At 43.5% G+C, this 20,089-nt stretch overlaps 1 long non-coding RNA gene across 2 annotated transcripts in view; it reads left to right on the top strand.

The window, feature by feature from the left end:
- The first annotated feature begins 10,278 nt into the window (after window positions 1-10,278).
- The window catches only part of LOC120100004 (uncharacterized), a 34,472-nt gene continuing 24,661 nt past the window's right edge, over window positions 10,279-20,089 (top strand). The window contains exons 1-2 of one of the 2 annotated variants that reach the window (XR_005499601.2): window positions 10,281-16,291; window positions 16,462-16,665. This is a non-coding gene — a long non-coding RNA (uncharacterized LOC120100004). Of the gene's footprint in view, window positions 16,666-20,089 lie in introns of both variants that reach the window. The other variant, XR_010061224.1, reaches the window with a different exon arrangement.

A 20,089-nucleotide genomic window follows, 5' to 3' on the forward strand; every position in this document is an offset into this window, starting at 1 on the left:
AAGCATATTCACCATCCGAGGGAGTGAGACAGACACAGGATTCATGACTGAACAAGAGAGAGAACAAATCAAGCACAGAGCACACAGTCCGGGTAGACCCAGCTTCAGTGCCCTATACCAAACCCACCCCTTCCATTTGAGGCATGCAAGCCATCGGCTTTACTTCTGACTTCTAGATCGCCTCTGTCACTTAAGACTGAAAGAATGCAGGTGCCACACTCCTACCAGGGTGACGCACACCGACTACTGAACAAGCTTCTGTTGAGTGGCCCACTGCATGGAGGAGTCTGGCGGAGTGGAAATCTGAAGAACCTACTGTCTCCATCACTAACTGCCCATGTGACCTTAAGTACAGCAATGTTTCAAATTCCTCAGGAGCAAAATGAGGTGCCTGGGTCAATTTCACAGGCTCCCACCAACTGTGAAAAGCTGAGGCTGTCTGTACTCCTCCTGTCCCAACACAAATATCCCTTCTCTAGGAATCACAGGGGACTGCGTCTGATGCTGACTTCATTGTAAACACTTCCCTCTTCGCTCCTGCAGTCTCTCAATAGATGTATTCATCTCATTGGTTTCTATAACATTTCACTGGATGTCCTCAAATAACAGAAGTATATCCGTTCATCATTCTGCAGGCTAGGTGTCCAAACTAAGGCATCATCAGGGCATTCCATGGCTCTAGGGGAGAAACTACCCCTGCCTCACCAGTTCTGATGTTCTTGTGCTGTGGCTGTATCATTCTAGTCTCTACCTTTGTGTCCCCATGGCTTCTCCATGTGACTGTGTTGTTACCTCTTCCATCTCTTCAAAGGAAATCTGCAGTTAGACTTCTGGTCTACCCAGAATCCTAGGTTGATCCTTCTCATCTTTGACTAATTAACTCTGCAAAGACCCTTCCCCAGTTAGGTCATATCCCCAGTTTTAGGCATCATAGTATGGGCACATATTTGGGAGACTATCATTCAACACACTATATAGTATAGTATAAGAGTAATTAAGAAAACCTGAAAGAAAACAGCACATAGTTTGGGTATATGTCACATGTGTCACTGCTATGGTACATAAGGAAGACAGAAAATAAATCATTGCTAGCTGGTATGTTAATCAATCACCTGGAAAGAATCCCAGAGCTAAGGAGTTAAGCAGGGGCTCTTTTCTTTTTAAACAACAGGTCTGATGATGGCTCCTTGTGTGTATGTACTAATGCTCTTAGTTATATTTTGCTGTCAGTTCTGATGTCCTAGTAACAAGATGCAAATATAGACTCTTTCCTGTGGCCTGGCTCTTCTCGAATGTGGAACATCTATCAAAGGGACACATTCAAGTGCCCATTTTCTGAAAGCAAACTGGGAGAGCAATCTCCTTGTCTTTTTAAGAAGCCAGTGTGTTTGTTTTTTTTCCATTCCAAAAATACCACAGTGGTTTTGGGAGACAGTTGTAGGGCAAAGAACCAGAAGTGGAACACAAAGCCCTTGTGTTTCTTGTGGAAGGCTCTTGAGCACCTAAGTAGTTACATTCCAATGCCCTGGGGAGCTGAAGAGGTACAAGCTAGCCAAATGAGGAGAATAACAGGCAATCTAAGATCCTCAGACCCTGGGAAGTTAGCGTGCCCTGTAGGAGGGGTGGCCGCCTCTGAAGTCCAGGGGAAATCTGAGCTCGCTCCAAGTTCTAATTATCAGCTAAGTATAACCCCTTGGACAGCATCTTGTTTTTCTTCTTGCCTCCATGGCCAGTAGGGTGAAGTGTAGCTTAAGACTGCTACTTCACCCAGTGGACAGTATGTGGATGTTTATCATTCATTCTCTTTCCCACGATAGGCTTTCTCCCCATTGAAAATGGATGATGCATGCATCTCTCTCTCTCTCTCTCTCTCTCTCTCTCTCTCTCTCTCTCTCTCTCTCTCTCTCTGTCTCCCCTCAACCTTGAGTAGTACCAAGCTCAAGAAGGCTGAGGGAGCCATTCAGGGTAGCCCACATCTTTAATCCTAGCACTCAGGAAACAGGGGCAAAGGCAGGCAGCTCTGTATGAGTTTGAGGTCAACTTGTTCTACATAGAGAGTCCCAGCCAGTGAGAGCCAGTAAGACCCTGTCTTAGCAATCAATCAATCAAACAAGCAAACAAACCAAAACCAGAAGGAAAGAAGAGAAGGGGGAGGGAGCGTGGCATAGAGAACACAGGAAAATAACCACAATATGAATCGCAAAACAGAAGCACCACCCCCCATGGTGTTGGGAAGTATTATAGCTATGGAGTATTAATTAGACAGTGAATACCAAAATACTGAGGAAATATCTGGAGTGAAATTCCTTTTTTGAGACAGGGTATTATTATGTAGCTGTGTCTAGCCTGAACTCAGTTTGTAGACAAGGGTAACCTCAAATTCCTAGAGATCTGCCTGCTTCTCTCTCTCTCTTGAGCATTGGATTAAAGGCATGCACCACCACACCTGGAAAAAAATCAATTTTTATTCAAGTTGATTGGCTTCATAAAAGTGTAAATATGCTGAAGATTATGACAATGAATACATTTTTTAATGTCCCAAACCTTTCATTACTTAAGTAAATGTTTGTTTATGTGTTTGTCTGCTTGCTTTTAATCAGTGATTTGTGAGAGAAGACACCACAGTAAAATGTCTATATGATGAGTCCATGAATAGAATTGAATAAAATTTCCCATAGAACCTTTTGCACAAAGCTCTCCTGACTGGTGGGTTTCCATATACAACTATAGCCAGACACAGTGGGGAGAGACAGATGGGTTGCCACTGGTCTCTTAAGGGGCTGGCTGGAAGTCCAACGTCGACTGCAGGAGAGGCAAAACCTCCCTTTGAAGTTGCTAAGAAAAAAAAAGACACTTGTAGCCAAGGATGGTACCGCACACCTGTAATCTCAACACTCAGGAGTCTGAGACAGGAGGATGTGAGTCCCAGGCAAGAGTAGGTTGGACAGCAAGATTCTATCAAAAAAAAAAAAAAAATGAAAGGAAGAGCAGATGGAGAAGTAGTCCAGTTGCTAAGAGTACATGGTGTTCCAGAGGACCCAAGTTCGAATCCCAGAACCTACATGGCAGCTAACAAGTGTTTGTAACTCCCATTCCAGAGTATCTAACACCCCCTTTCAAAAACCGGAATACTTAGTAGCTATTAAGACTGTTTTATAGTCTGGGTGTGGTGGCACATACCTTTTATCCCAAAAAGGGAGGTAGAGGCAGGCACATCTCTGTGAGTTCCAGGACAACCAGAGCTACATAAGGGAAAATGTGTGTGGTGGTTTTAATATGCTTGGCCCAGGGAGTGTTGCTATTAGGAAGCATGGTGTTGTTGCAGTAGGTGTGGCCTTGTTGGAGGGAGTGTGTCACTGTGGGGGAGCCTATGAGACCCTTCTCCTAGCTGCCTGGAAGCCAGGAGTCTTCTCCTGTAGAACTCACAGCTCCCCTAATGCCATGTCTGCCAGGACACTGTGTGCCTCCTGCCATGACAATGGACTGAACCTCAGAACCTGTAAGCCAGCCCCAATTAAATGTTGTTCTTTATAAGAGTTGCCTTGGCCATGGTGTCTCTTCACAGAAATGGAAACCCTAACTAAGACACTGTGTTCCAGTCTGCGATGCATCCGTGTAGTTTACACCCCAGTATGTACAGAAAACCTTTCAGGCAGCTTTGTCCACATGCAACTCGGTACACGTTAAAGCTCCACTGGGTTGGGATATAATACCAGGATCTTCTCAAGCTGTCCCACCATGGCTGTACCTAGTACCCAGAGAACTTTATGCTTCAGGATTGCTCCAGAATATAGCCATTGTATCCTCCACTCAGAGCCCACATGGGGACACAGGATCTGGCCCACTGTCATAAAAAAAATTTGCAGGGTAACACATAATGCCCTCCATTGGGCTTTAATGAATTAAGTCAAATCAACACTAAACACACAGGCTCTACACACACACACACACACACACACACACACACACACACACACACAGAGGATTTGAACTTTCCACACAAACATGTTTTAAACCACTGAAGTCATCAGGAGGAACCATCCTGGAGGCTCACTACTGTAAACCTGAACCTATCGGCCTTGGCTCCTGATCAGAATGTTGCTCTTCACCATAAGCACTTGCAGGGAAGACCACACGGGAATCTGGCGCTTAGTGAGGAAGTAGATTTGAGCCTGACGTGCATCTTCTTGCCAAGCACTACAGAGGTGGAGCATCCTCTGGATGCTGCCTTTGGATAACTCATCCACAGTACAGTGGCAGCACTGCAGGACCAGCTCTAGGACAACCACTGGCTGGAGAACAGAGATTCAAGGGAACTTGTCCCCGAGGCTGCAGGAAAATGATCTGGGGCACGAACAATCATTTGAAGCAGAGAAAGGGGACAAACAAAATGAGATATGGCTTCACAGAGCCTCTGAGATAATCTCAGGTAGATCCCTGCTGTCCGATTTTTGTCTGTGTTTCTCTTTCAAACAACAGATGAGCCCAGACTCCTGCCCTCTGACCGAGGAAACAGAACAGTGCCTTGCTCAGCCATTGTCAGAGATGCTTCCTCCTGAAGCCGCTTGAGCAAATACAAGTGTCACAGTGAGGCATTATGCAAAGAGAGACACACAGAGAGAGACAGAGACCTTGTAGGATATCTCTGTCAAATCCCTTCCCTCAAAGCTCAGGGAACCCCACAAAAGAGGAGGTTGAAAAAGTTTAAGGGAGGGCACCAAAAAAATAAGGCCACCTAAATCAACATGGTCCACACACATGTGCACTCACAGGACTAGGGCAGCAAGCGCAGAGCCTGCCCTGTCCTCTGCATATACATTATGACTTTCAGTTCAGTGGCTTCCTGAGTGTGCGAACAAATAGGTCTCTGGCTCTTGTGTCTCCTCTTGGCTCTTTTCCCTCTGTTTGACCTGCCCACCTCCAGTGTGTTAGTTTTTATTTTATCTTATTATATCTTATATCATCCCTTAAAAGCCTGCTTGTTTTCTAATGAGAAACAGAAACAGAACGGATCCGGATGGGAGGAACTAGGAGGAGTAGAGGGAGGGGGAACTGTAGTCCGTACATACTGTGAGAGAAAAAGAAATCTACTTTTAATAAAAGGGAGGGGAAAAACCACTCCTTGTAGCTCACTGGGTGGTCTAAAACACTGTCTTGGAATTGGGGCTGACCTCCCAGAGATCCCAGGTAACCTTTGCCTCTGGGTCACTCCTTCCCACAGTGTTATAAGTAAACTGCCCACTGTTTTACTGAAGGGATGCTGTTGAGGACTTAGTTCCTTATAAAATTCCAGAAATCCTGCTTCCCTTGGACTTATTTTGACCTTAATGATTGCCATCGATGCTGTCACCCATTTTTGACTGCCTAGAAGAAGCTCAGAATTAGCTACCTCACCAGCAAAGAACACAGGGTCCTATGGTGTTTATTGTATACACCCAGGTCACGCTCACGCGCACACACACACACACACACACATACAAACACACACACACACACACACACACACACACACACCAATCATATCACCTTCTCTTACATTGGACTTTCTTTACTCTGACAGCATCATATTTTTTTTAACTCTCCCACATCTGCCCCTTTGAATATATTCAAAGGCTAAGTAAGCTTGACAAACAGCTCAGATAGGAAAGCAGCACAAACTGCTTGTTTTAGAATACTATTATCCCACTTGTTTTGTTCTACTCTGGCCTTCCCTTGTCTTTAAATGGCTGTGTTTACCAACTAACATCTGCTATGTTGGGTGAAGAATGTGTTTCTAAATGACCGATGATATTTTTAACCTCTGATGGATTTATTCCCACTCGTGGACTTCTTCCAAACGATGTGTCATAAAGAGCTTCTCCTGAGCGCTGTGAGAGCATGCTCAGAGAATTTCCCAGGGGGAAACAGACTTCTGGGTGGTTCTGGGGGCTCTGGGAAAACTGTGCATTGGTGAAGGTCACCTGGCCCAGTAGAAGATGTCAGAGGTCTGAAGGAAGTGGTGAAGAAGAGTCATTGGTCCCTTCTTCCTTTCTTTTTCACCTGGTCATATGGAATGGACCACTTCTTCTGGGTCCATTTCTCCTCAGAGAAACATAAGGGCCTTGAGTGGAGAATGGTGATGGTGGAGGAAGATTGGAAGCCTAGGGGAAGTGTCTGAGCTGCCACGGGACCACTATAAAGGGATAGGGAAAAACCAGTCTGTCTTGTGGTTTGAATATGAAGTGTCACCCTCTGTCCAAGTTTGCTTCCTGTTGCTGTGATAAGCATGACCAAAAGCATCTTGGGGAGGAAAAGGTTTATCCCAGTTTTCAGGTTACAAACTCACGGAGAGAAGCCAAGGAGCTTCAGCAGGAACCTAAGCCCAAGAATTGAAGCAGAAGCAGCAGAGCAATGCTGCTCACTGACTTGCTACCCGGCTTATTTTTAGCTACCTTTCTTATACATCCCAGAACCTTCTGCCTAGGGAATGGTGCTGCCCACAGTGGACTGGTCCCTCCCCTATCTATTAGCAATCAAGAAAATGCTCCACAGACACCCATCCCCACAGATCAATCTGATGTGGGCAATTTCTCAACCAAGGTTCCATCTTCCCGAGTGACTCTAGTTTGTGTCAAGCTGTGACAAAAGAACTAACAAGGACACAAACAAACAAACAAATACAGGTTTCCTGGCTCTCAGCTTCATGGCTGCCTGGAGCAGCTCTGTTTTTGACTTTCGTGCTCACCACTAGGACGCTCTGCTTTACCAGGCGCAAATGCAGCCACTGGACCATGGGCTGGAACTTATGAACCCAGGAGCCCCATGGTTTCCTCTTTTCCAATTCCAATTCCAAGCCCTGTTTCTTGGTTCTGACTACAAGGCTGGGTGGGTGGCTCAGCTACTGCCCTAAAAGCCTTCAGGTGAGGGAAGTGGTCAGGAGAGTGAACTGGAGACCCAGCTTAGGGACATGACGGTCACGTGTGAAGATCTCTATGTAGATTGTATCTTTTTTCATGACTATTGGTTTTATACACATGCTCAGTCTTCTCCTCCTCTTGTTCTCCCCTTATCTGTTTTTAAGATCTAGAAAACATTTTTGTTGTAGTAAAGTAATAATGTCCTGGAGTTCATGTCTTTGATCCATTTGGTGAACATTCAGGTTGTTTTGATCTTTAAGGGATTGCGAATCATGGGTTAAGAAGGTAAGTACAAGGCCTGGAACGATGGCTCAGCAGTTCACAGTACTTGTTACTCTTATGAAAAGCTAGAGCTCCGTTCTCTCCAGTCCCAGGGCATCCAACCCTTTTCTGACCTTTGCAGGTACCAGGCACATGCTGGTATATATACATACAGGCAGGAAAGCATTCATATACGTACAGATAATTAGATAAGTAAATATTTTTTTTAAAAAGTTAAACTGCATTGCTATCTGAAGGTGTGGTTTAAATTTCAGAGATATTTATCAAAAAGCATTCTTTCTAGACCTTAGACAAGGTCTTACTCTGTAGTTCTACTGTCCTGGAACTCACTATGTAGAACAGGCTGGCCTCAAACCCATAGAGATCCAACTGCCTCTGCCTCCCCAGTACTGGGATTAAAGGTATGCATCACCACTTAGACAAACTTTAAAAGAAAAAAATCAAAATAACTTTTCTGAAGCTGCAGAAAAGGCTCTTGCAGAAGACCCAGGTTGGGTTCCTAGCAATCACGTGGAGGCTCACATTTGCATGTAACTACAGTTCCAGGGGATCCAGCTCCCCCTTCTGGCTTCCATAGGCACTGCATGCACAAGCTGCACAGACAAGCCGGCAAAAACATTCGTGTACACATAAAAAAAAAAAAAATACTCTAAAGCTTCAATGAAATGTTTGAATTATTTTTCTTAAGGAAAATTCTGTCTCAAAAAATTTAACACACAAAACGGAGAGAATGCATTTACATCCCCAAAGGACGAGGAAATAGTTACTTAAGGACCTACACCAGCATAATCGTTGACCACCACGAGCCTGTTTACAAGTATACACTGGAGTACTTTAAAGTGGACCGCAATCTGAGTCATCCCGTTTCTTTGTATTTCAGGGTCTACAACAGAAACGACTGGAGCACTTCTTAGGGAGTAACCCAGACGGTGAATGCCTACCTGCCAAATACTAGTGTGGGTTCTTACTCACTGAGTAGCCAATGTGGAAGCCTCTCAAAAAAAAAAAAAAAAAAAGCTACATTACAAAAACGGGCTAGAGAAAAATTAAGCAAAGAATCGTGGCGTGCCCACATTCTAACTTCCCTGTGGGTAACCCAAATGTGTAAACATTAGAAATGTGGACAGTGAAAGTAGGGAGGATGGCTCAGTGAGTGAAGTACTTACTCTACGACATCAAGGTCCGGGCCTGATCTAAAAAGCCCAACATGGCGGCACACGCCTGTAACCCCAGCACTAGAGAGGCCAAGACAGGAGGATCCCGATCCTAGGGCTTACTGGCCCCGACAAATTGGTGGCTCCAGGCTCATTGAGAAGCCCTGTCTCAAAAAATACAGTGGAAAGCATTTGAGAAGGGGACCCAAGATCATCCTCTACATACACACACATATACGCTCAAATAAAATAAAATACAGTATGGACAGCAGATGACTCCAGCGACATTCTGATACTCCCTATGCGTTAGAGAAGACAGAAGGTGGGGTAGAGCAAGAGAAGCCTGACCTTTCTGGAAAGGCTCTGACGTGTTACTGAAGGCACATTTTTTTTTCTTTTGGATGGTTGTATCCTTGCTGTAAATGCTCGTAATTCCCAGCCTGGCACCCCAGCCACAAATGCGACTGTGGTTTTCCTGAGCTCCCTTGTCTTCCCTGTCTGGCCACAGTCTGGGTGACTTTGAGCCTTCCCAGCCTAGGTGGCTATTTACAGAGGGGACAGGCTGACGTGATATCGAAGGCAGTGGCTCAGACACTGTTTCTCCTTCTGTGGTCACTACAAACAGATTCCTGTCACTCAGTGATTGTCTACGGGGTCCAACAGCTGCTTAATAAGGATTTGGTAGAATTTTAGAGACAGGGGCATTTCTCAGTGATTTTTATAACTTCATCACTTGGCCCTATTCATATCACAAATCATCTCCAAAATATAGTAGCTTGAGGTACTAGCTGTCATTGATTGTTAGCATTTTATTGCCTGTGAAATTGGGCTGTGTCTAACAGTCTATAAGACCGAGCACTTTGATCTTCAGTGGCGGCCATGAAATAGCTGTTGCTGCCTTCACAAACTGAACTTGGCCGTGTATCTTACTGTCTGGTTGGATTGTGTGGACAGATGTGTGTGATGAGTGATCCTCCGAAAGACTGCCCCATGGTTAGCCACGGAAAGAAATTATTGGGGTATCTCAAAAGGGGCTAAAAACAGATTATTTAAATAGAAAGTTAATGTTAGTAAAACCAATTTTAGCTGTTAGAAAAAAATACCTTTATTTATATACAAATTTCCTTGTGGAACTGGACATAAAAGGATTAAGTGCCCCTAATCTGTAACTTAGATGCATGCAAAAAGAATTGCCCATCATATGCCAAGAAATTACTCACAGTGAATGTCAGAAGCATGACTAAGCTACATGTAAGCAATCATCGAGCACTCCCCTGAGGGAACCCGAAATAGCATTGCCCTGAAAAGCTCTCAGTTTGCCTCGATGACATGTAAAACCCGACTGGAGGCAGCCTGTGTGGCATTGCTAGATGCAGCCTGTGTGGCACTGCTAGAGAGCTTCGAACGTCGTCGGGGATGTGGTTTCTTTTCTCTTGTTGTTCTACTACCCTCTGTCTGTGACTCCCACCTCACGATCTAATGTATAAGGCTGCTTCAATGCAGACATCATAGCCATATCCCAGCTACCTGATTGAAGAAAGGAAGGAGGAGGAAGCAAAGAGAAGATACCAACTGGTTACAGCATAGTCATGTAGGCCTTGCCACGTGCAAGAAATGCTGATGGGTGGTTTGCCTGCGTTGTGTCTGTGCACTGTGTGTGTGTGTGTGTGTGTATGTGTGTGTGTGTGTGTGTGTGTGTGTGTGTCCTTCTGCAGAAAACAGAAGACAGCACCAGATACTCCAAGACTGGAGTAATAGACTGTTGCTATAGATTGCCATGAGGGTGCTAAGACGCAAACCCAGGTCTTCTCAAAGAGCAGTCAAATGCTCTTAACCACTGAGTCTTCTTTCCAGCACCCAACAGTGCTAGAAAACTCCCTCTTTATTCAAGCAGTCACTCCCAACTACAAATCAGAGGTCCCATCACTGAGAAAAATAAAAAGAATGACTTTGGGGAAAATGGTTGTTTTGACCACATCCAAGTTGTCAGATTTATTGATGTGAAGCGAGCTTCAGGATTCCCTTATTTTTATGCTTTAAAAAGATTTATTTTATTTTTTAATCAATCTTTTCTTTTTTAATTTTTTTTATTTATTATGTATACATCATACAGCTTTCTGCCTGCATGTATGCCTGCAGGCCAGAAAAGGGCATTGGATCTCAATACGAATGGTTGTGAGCCACCATGTGGTTGCTGGGAATTGAACTCAGGACCTCTGGAAGAGCAGACAGTGCTCTTAACCGCTGAGCCATCTCTCCAGCCCCCTATTTTATTATTTGAGCGTGTGAATGCATGCTGCATGTGTGCATGTCCACAGGGGGAAGAGAGGGTGTTGGATCTCCTCGAACTGGAGTTACAATTGAATGTGGGTCCTCGAGAAGAGCAATATAAACTCTTTTTTTTTTCTTTTTTTCGGAGCTGGGGACCAAACCAGGGCCTTGCGCTTGCTAGGCAAGCGCTCTACCACTGAGCTAAATCCCCAACCCCGCAATATAAACTCATAACTGCTGAATCCTCTCTGCTACCCCAGCTTCCCTTATTTTTAAACCTCAGCTGTAGCACTGAGACCGCAGGGGTGGAGCTTGCCTTGTGCATGTAAGGTACTGGGTTCGATTCCCAAGAAGAAGAATAAAACTCCCTCAATTGTGTAAATAATTTTTTACCACATTGGTCCTAACATTTCATATTTCTGGGTTTTTTTTTTCAATAAGTCATGAATTCTGTCTCCTTAAAAAAAAATACTACTCTTTGTTATTATTCCTTGTTGATCTTCTTTTAAAAAACAAAAAACAAAAAAAGTATTTTCTGGGGCCTGGAGAGGTGGCTCAGAAGGTAAGAGCATTGGCTGCTCTCATAAAGAAGCCGGGTTCAATTCCCACCACCCATATGGCAGCTTACAAGTGTTTCTAATTCTAGTTCCTGGGCATTAGACAACCTCACACAGACACACACACAGGCAAGACACCAATCAAGGCGTATAAGATAAAATTAAACAAAGCGTTCATAAATGTATTTTCTTTCTTATTCCATGTTATTTGCTTGCTTACTTCTTGCTCCTTCCCTAGCTTCATAGATTCTAAACACAACTCACTTGTTTGTAACTTGGTTTGGTTTCAAGAGGAATAATGAATTTTACTGTTGAGACTAAGTGATGAAATATTATACCTCTCTCTGCTTCATCCCCTAGTACTGAGCTCCTAATCTATCAGTGATGTCTTGGGGGACAAGAGCATCTTTGGTTCTAATGAAGTGGGTCTTGGTGAGCTCCCAGATACAGGCTGTTCACCAGAAAGTGTGAGGAGGACCTTGGACCTCTCAGCCCGACTCTTCATCCTCCAGGAAGAAGGGAAGGTGAAGGACAGAGCTGACTCACAATCATTCAAGCATCCTGAAGATAACATAAGAATCCATGCATCAGTGGTCGTTCCTGCAGGGCTGCTCCTCACCTCTCTCTACACACTTCTCCTCACGTAAATCTTCAACTTCCCTGTCCATCTTCAGTTTTCTTATGGCTTTTCAGTAAGTAAGTATAAGCCATGTGTTTCTCTAAGCCCAGGGAGGGGTCACGAACTGGGCTTCACCCCACCAGTTGGTTAGAGCACAGTTCCTTTAACTCTTGATGACATCTGAGTGCTGGCAGTCTTGTGGGACTGAGCCCCGAAGGACCTTGTGCGGCCCACTTGGTGTGTACTAGGAAGACCAAAGGTATAGAAGTCTGGAGAGAGAAAACAGATAGAGGCTATTTTTTCATATCCCAAACAACAAGAGAACCAAGCATGGTGACCTGTAATCCCAGGACTCAATAGGCAGATAGTCTATGAGTTCAAGGCCAACCTGGTCTACATAGTGACACTCTGCCTCAACAGAAACTAAACAGAAAAGCGGACAGACAAAAAGCACAATCAAACAACAATATACACTGCTTTTTGGGAAAGTAAGCTTATGTATACCATTCTAATGCTTGTTTAAAAGTTCCCAATGCTGTATGATTCCCAATGAGTTCCTCTTAAATTTAGGTTTCCAAGAGATAGACTTGTTTGTCTATTCATTTGTTTGTTTTGAGACTAAATTCTTAATCCTCTTGCCTCTACCTTATACATGCTGGGATCACAGGCATGTACCGCCATGCCTGGTTTGTGTGGTTCTGTATAGGGAATCAGACATCTAAGGCAAATGTTCCACCATCTCAGCTGTATCTCCAGCCCCAAGAGATTGTTTCTAAATCTTATAATCCATATGTGGTACTTAAAATGTCTTCCGAGTTTCAGCATGACTGGTAAAATCTTGTTTGAGCTGAAAGACTAGATCTTAAAAATGCATTGAGGCCTCTCTTGAAAATGGCAGCTAAGCCATTTTCTTCATAAATCTCTTACTACCTTAAAAGAGTGCCTAAGTCATGTTTATCTTTTACTGCTTATGGAGAATACAGCTACGAAGCTGGGTGTGTGGTAACAAGCCTTTAATCCCAGAACTTGGGAGGCAGAAGCAATTGTACCTCTGAGGTTTTGAGACTAGCCTGGTTTACGTGCAAGTTTCAGGTTGGCTACTGCTAAATACTAAAGCCTTGTCTCAAGGAAAAGAAAAAGGAAAAGGAAAAGGAAAGGCTGTATCTTTCACAATGTCATATGGTCTATAATTCTGTCACCTTCGTATTCTGTGGTTGAGTTGTTAGGTACAGTGTTCCTCTTTTACCTCCGAAGCACTTTTAGTCTTTACATCTCTCAAGCATTGGCAGTCTGTACACACATGTGTGTGCACCTGGGCACACCTCCATTTGTGTGAATTTGAGTTCTTCATGCAAACATGCTCAGGCATATGAAGGTCAGAAGTCATCCCTAGGGAGTTTTAAAAACGAGTTCTTTAAGTGGCCTAGATCTTGCCAAATGGGCTAGGCTGACTTGGCCACCAAGCTCCAGAGATCCTCTAGTTTCTGACTCACCCCAACATCCCTGAGGACATGTAACCAGCTTTGGGGACCTTGTAAGCAGTTAGTAGGTTTCAAACTCAGGTCTTCACAATTGTGCAGAAAGCACTTTACTGAATGGCCTTTCCCCAGCTCCTCTCTTTTCTAATTTGTTTTTTACTTCTAGTGTTTTTTTTTTCCATTTATGGTGCTGTGGCTGACCCCAGGGTCTTGCGTGTGCTAGGTAAGCACTCCACCACTCTCAGAGAAGGTTGTTCACTAAGAAGCCTCCATCTGGAACTAGGGCCGAGATGTCCCCATCTCAACAGATAAACAAACAACATAGAAACACAAGAAACATGAAAGCATAAGCAAGATGTCACCAAAAGTCCCTATTAAACCACCCCCCTCAAAAAAATGAAAGAAAAAAAAAACAGGCCATTTTAAAAGTTGAGGGAGTTTTGCCTTGTTTCCATTGAGATAGGATTTCACTGTGTAGACCAGGCTGGCCTGGAACTTGATAGGTAGACCAGGCTGGCCTGGAACTTGATAGGTAGACTAGGCTAGCCTGGAAATCACAGAAGTCCACCTTGTCTCTGCTTCCTGAGTGCTGGGACTAAAGATGTGCGCCACCGTGGCTGGCCGAAAGTTGTTTTGGTTTTGGTTTTGTTCTTAGTTTTGTTTTATTTTGTGTAAAAATCAAGATTCAAGTCAACTTACAAGTTAAAAAAATCAAACTTGACTGAGAAATTCAGCATAGACTTTGAAAAGGGGAAAAAAATTAAAAGCTCAACTAAGCTGGGCCATGGTGGTGCACACCTTTAGTCCCAGCACTCAGGGAAGCAGAGGCAGGTGGATCTCTACGTTTGAGACCAGCCTGGTCTACAGAGTGAGTTCTGGGACAGCCAGGGCTACACAGAGAAACCCTGTTTTGAAAAACAACAAACAAACAAAAGCCCAACTAAAGTAACGATAAAACAGGCCGGATGGTGGAAAGAAAAAGATTAGAGATAAGGTTGAAGAATTCTGAGGTTCAACCACAAAGCAAACTAAGAGCAAACTAATCACAACCACCATCACATCCAGGTTCCCAGAGACATAGGAGACCAAATATATGCATCCATAGAGTGTGCTGTGTGACACAAGTTACTCACCTCGGAAATAGGAATTCGGAGCATCAGATGCCTGTGAACATGTCTGCGGATCATCTTCTCGATTAATGGTTAATGTAGGAAGGCCCAAACCACTGTGAGAGCTGAAGTGCTATCCTGGGCATGTAGCCCAGGTTATATAATAAAGGTAGCCCAGTAGCCCGGCACACCAATAAAAAGCAAGCTAATAAGCACCGTCACGAGCTCTGCTTCAGATTAGGCCTCCAGGTTCCTTCCTTGAGTTCTTGCCTGGCTTCTCTCAAGTGATGGACTTTAACCTATAAGCCAAATAAACCCTGTCCTCCCCAAGTTGCTTTTGGTCATGGTGTTTTTATCAGAGCAAGAGAAAGCCAATTAGGACAGGTGTAGAAGAAGAAGAAGGATCTGAGGTAGAGACATATAAAATCTGAGGTACAGGCATATAAAACTTAGTAATGGGAATTATAGAAGGGCCATTCCAAAGCCGCGAGGGAAAGTAAACATCCAAGTGCAGGGGGGTCATTTCAAACCCCAAGCAGGCATTATAAAATTATAAAAGATGTTACATTGGTTTGGTAAAAAGGAAGCTGAGAAGGCCTACCCTTCAGAGAAGCTTTATTAGGGGAGTTACAGACGGCGCCATTGGCACAGACAGCAGTAACGGGCCTCTGAGGGATGATACCGAGCCTTCAAGTTGAAGAAGAGCTTTGTTAGGAAGGTGAGCCATCGTGGACAGCTTTGTTACAGGGAAACTTAGGGTTCCCTTCGGGGCTCTTAGTCACATCAATATAAGAATTAAAAAAAAATATTCAGAAGAAAGCTTGTGAATAATCTCTTTTTTTCAATATATAAATCTTTTTCTTGTTCCCAAAGAGCCCAGATTGTACTTGTGGCCAGGATCTTGTTTCTGGAGCTAGGAAACTGAGGTCTCACTCGTCAGCCAGCGGCACGATTCCCTTCTCAGACGCGGAGATGCCATCCAAAAACTTTCCGATATGCTTGTTTTAACAGCTGTGGCTTGCTGAGTCAGAGCCGCTGAATTCGAAACAAGTTCAATATCATTTCCTTCAAGGATTAATCCATCCTTCTGGGCTTGAGAGGCAGAGCAAGCAACATCTGTCCTCACCTGAACCCTGCAGATGAATTTTTCATCCAAGAAACTTCAGATTTCAACCACAGAGCCGTTCTCCTGAATAACGACGTTGATAGGGAAGTGAACACACGCAGACCTCGTCTTGTAACGGAAGCCCAGCGTCACACCCTTGATCACGTTCTGAACACGAGTGCACACGCTTCTGACAGTGACCAGTTCCTTTCTGTTACCATTTGTCAACACGGAGCCTTTTCTTTTCCAAGAAGACGCAGCTCTACGTTGATGCGATTGAAATCCCTCCACAGAGTTCCCCTGGGGCCCTTCACAATCACTGTGCGCCCCTTCAGAGTGATGTTCGACATTTTCTGGAATGTTCGCTGAGAATGGTCTTCATTCTCTCGGTAGATGGAGCAAAGAGAACGCTTGTGAATAATCTTATGAGACGTTGAGGAAAACAACAGAGAGCAACAGGCAGCTGAAGGAGGCGGATTGAAAGTCATGCTTTTTTTTTTTTTTTTTTTTTTTTTTGGTTCTTTTTTTCCGGAGCTGGGGACCGAACCCAGGGCCTTGCGCTTCCTAGGTAAGCGCTCTACCACTGAGCTAAATCCCCAGCCCCGAAAGTCATGCTTTTTGAGTGGAGCTGTCTGGTAGCCACAGGGTAGAAAGAGACGGGACCTTCAGAGAGTGAGTGAGAACGCAAGATCATCCAAACTCATGATTGGCCAAACGGAAAAAGATCAAAAGAAAGCAAACTCAGAAAATCCGGTAGAGGCTGCACAGCCACAAGAGAATGATTCAGCTGATCGGAGCCGTCATCTTAACGTGTTTTGGGGTAAATTAGGTTTGGGGGTAGTGGCTATGAAGGGGAGCTCCTGGCTAAGTGATTGTTAGATTGACTAAGAAAACAGCTTTCTCTTATATGGGCCTCAATAACACCGTATACCTTTCCATATGGTAATTTAAGTCTTAAACAGCCAATCATAATACTTCCCTTCCTACAAGGTAACAGAACTTGAGGACCAAAACTGACCCCGAAGAATGAGACTCATCCCCAACGGTGCCCAAGCCTGATAATGCCTGCCTAACTACCAGAGACTCAGGGAAGCATTTGCACCAAGTGAGAGGGATCACACACACCAATTGTCGGTGATGGATGGAGAGCCCGTTGATCAGCAGCCAGAAGGTAGATCTGGCTACCTTCTGAAGGTAACCAATGTTACTGGCAATCGAAGAGTAACTTTGTGCATCAGGCAGGGCCCAGGAATCAAGGAATGCTGCAGAAATCGAACAATGAAACAGATCTCAGACAAGAGATTTACTGGGGGTGAGAGGGGAAGAGGTGAAAGGCTGTCTCTGAGCAGGAGTGAGAGAGACAGAGAGTGGGCCGTAGTGGTGGGAACTTTTTAAAGGGGACACGTGTCACATTTGCGGGCTGGTGGTGACACGGCTGCTGGTGCCCAGTCGCTGAAGGCAGGCTGGTGGAGACCTGGTTCCTAACAAAAACAAAAACTGATTTTTTTTAAAATTGGCAATGAATAACAAAAAAGGAGCTTTTCAAAAAAAATGTATAATAGGGCTGGAGAGATGGCTCAGTGGTTAAGAGCACCGACTGCTCTTCCCAAGGTCCTGAGTTCAAATCCCAGCAACCACATGGTGGCTCACAACCATCTGAAACGAGTCTGATGCCCTCTTCTGGTGTGTCTGAAGATAGCGACAGTGTAATCATAATATATAATAAATAAATAAAATATTTTAAAAAATGTATAATAAAGCAAAACATTAATTCTAGGGTTTGTCAACTAAAGGTAAAGTCTAAAGTTATCCCCTTCTCACCCTCTGACTTTGTTTCTTTTTCTTGATTTATAATTTTCCTTGAGCAACTTCTTTTTCTTTTAACCGTATTAAGGGAAAGTGTTTTTATCACATATACTAGTTGTAAAATTCCTTTCAGCCTTAAAAAAAAAATAATCTCAGCCTGATCTGCATTAAGATCCCCACAGTTTATGGGAACTCCTGCAGGCTTTTAAACAATTTGAACTAAATCTGTACTATCACCACCCCCATGCATGCGACACACACACAAACACACACACACAAACACACACACACACCATTCCTGGGACTTTTGCTGTCATCCACTTTCAAGCAGGTACATCTCCCCATTGTTTAACTGGTTCAGTGTTCCTTTCTTTCTGTTTTTCTAACAGGAAGCCCACTAGATGATTTAGTGCTACCAACATCAATTTAAAAAAAAATAGACTCATCCACAGCCTGCTTCTGGGTCATATAAAGACACCTTTGGGGAAAACAGCTTCATAAAGCCTGACCCCCACCCTCCTGTAACTCTCAATGTGACTACCAGGATACTGGAACAACAGGACTGAAGGACGATGAAAGGACGATGGACGCTCCCCAGAAATCCTGTGCTGGGAAAGGAAAGGGTACCAGCCAGAGGACAAACTTATTCCAGTGAGGGAATTTTCAGTTGAGAGATGAGACTAAAACCTGGAAATTATTGAGACAATGGTGGGTGGGTGTGACTGCACCTTACTCAGGTCTGCTCACAGGTGCTCAGGTGTGCACACACTTGGCATTTAAACTATGATCACACTTCAGGGCCCTGACGACAGACAGACTTGAGGGCTTTGATGCGTCTCAATCCCCGGCTTCCCCATGTGGCCCTCGTTGAATCAACTTCCTTCTTCTGCTTTCTACTTTTAATTTGGTTCTTTTAAGGAGCTGGTTGGGAACTGAGGACACTTCCCCCTCAGCCCCTAGTGTGTGTGTGTGTGTGTGTGTGTGTGTGTGTGTGTGTGTGTGTGTGAAAACCTTAAGTCTACAGGACAAACTTCCCTTTTTGACCTTTTGCATTCCTAGGCCTTTTTACATCTTAAAAACAATAGAGATAAACTTCCTACTTTCCTTTCTAAATTGATGTACCTAATTTCATGTGCTTGTGTCAGGTCTCTGTATCTTCATCTTGTTTTCTTTATTGAGACACGGTTTCCCTGTGTAACCTTGGCTGTCCTGAAACTCACTGAGTAGACCAGGCCGGCTACCAACTCACAGAGATCCACCTGCCTCTGCTTCCCAAGTGCTGGGATTAAAGGTGTGTGCCAGTTTTTAAGTTAAAAAAAATTAAATTTGATTTTAAGGATAAACAATACATAATCAATTCTGGTCAAAATGCCATTTCTTTGATCCTTATCCTAATTCTGGTTCTATAGCATGGTTTGTATTGCTTGGGGGTATAAATTACCTGTGAAGTGGTTACTCTTACTATAGGATGTAATTTTTTTCTGATAGAGATTTGCCCTCCCTTGAAATAAAGAAGATAGCTTATGTCTATGATCTTTTTAAAATGTTATACACACAGACACACGCCACAAAGGATATATATTACAACCGCCTTTTAAAAAACAGACAAACTTCTTTTAAATCCTTGTTTTAGCCAGGCCTATGCAAGGAAAAAAGAAAAAGACGTAAGTGTTTTTAAAGACTCATTTTGAAAACCTGCTTTCAGTTTCACACAGAAATCTTAGAGATTACAGATATCTTAATGTGAAAGCCATAAAACAGGTAGCCCATGAAGTGAAAGAAAACCTTTGACAGCTATTCACCTGACAAACACATATCACCTGACAATATGTGTGTGTGTATATGTGTGTATATATATATGTATATATATGTATATATATGTATATATATATACATATATATGTATATATGTATATATGTATATATATCTCCTGGTTGATTTCTGTCACTTCGACACAAACTAGGATCACCTATGAAGAGGGAATCTCAATGACGGAAATGCCTCCACCAGCATGTTTTGCCTAAATGTATGCATGTGCACCATGTGTATCCTGGGTGTGATGGAGGCCAGAAAAAAGTTCCCCAGGGATTAGTGTTATTATAGACAAGTTGTGACATACCATGTAGGAGCTTGGAACCAAACCCAGTTCTTCTGCAAGGGCAGCCCATGGTCTCAATCGTGGAGGCACCATCTCATACCTGGTTTCTTACAAGCTATGTTTAAAAGTGTCAGGTCCATGATCTCACAGACATGACCAAAAGAAACCTTTCTATATAGTTATATGAAACATGTAGTTAGAATGCTAAGATTCTATAGCAAAAGAAGAACACACACACACACACACACACACACACACACACACACACACACACACAACTAAAAGAGAGAAAATTGCCAAGTAACTCATGAAGGCAGACCTATTAAACTAACAGCCAACCTCTTCACAGAAATCCTAAAGCCAAGAAACCAGAATGTGAAGTAGATGAGGCTCTTCACATCTACTCCCAAGTAGATGAGGCTCTGGGACAAAATAACTGCCATCCAACACTGTCTCCAGTAAAATTATCCACTAGTATTTTAGAGAGGAATAAAGGACTTTCATAATAAGCATAAACCAAAGCAACTTACAACACCAAGACGCCATTGCAAGAGATGCTTAAAGGAATACTAAGAACTAAAGAGGAAGAAAAACATATGCAATCGTGAGAACTCAGAACAGAAAAGAATAAATCTCACTGGAAGAACAGATTTAAAAAGTGATAATTCAGAAAGAAGTAAAAACTATCTCTGTTGTGAATTCTCAGTTTAGTT

The sequence above is a fragment of the Rattus norvegicus genome, chromosome 1 (assembly GCF_036323735.1).
Source record: "Rattus norvegicus strain BN/NHsdMcwi chromosome 1, GRCr8, whole genome shotgun sequence".
Taxonomy (NCBI): domain Eukaryota; kingdom Metazoa; phylum Chordata; class Mammalia; order Rodentia; family Muridae; genus Rattus; species Rattus norvegicus.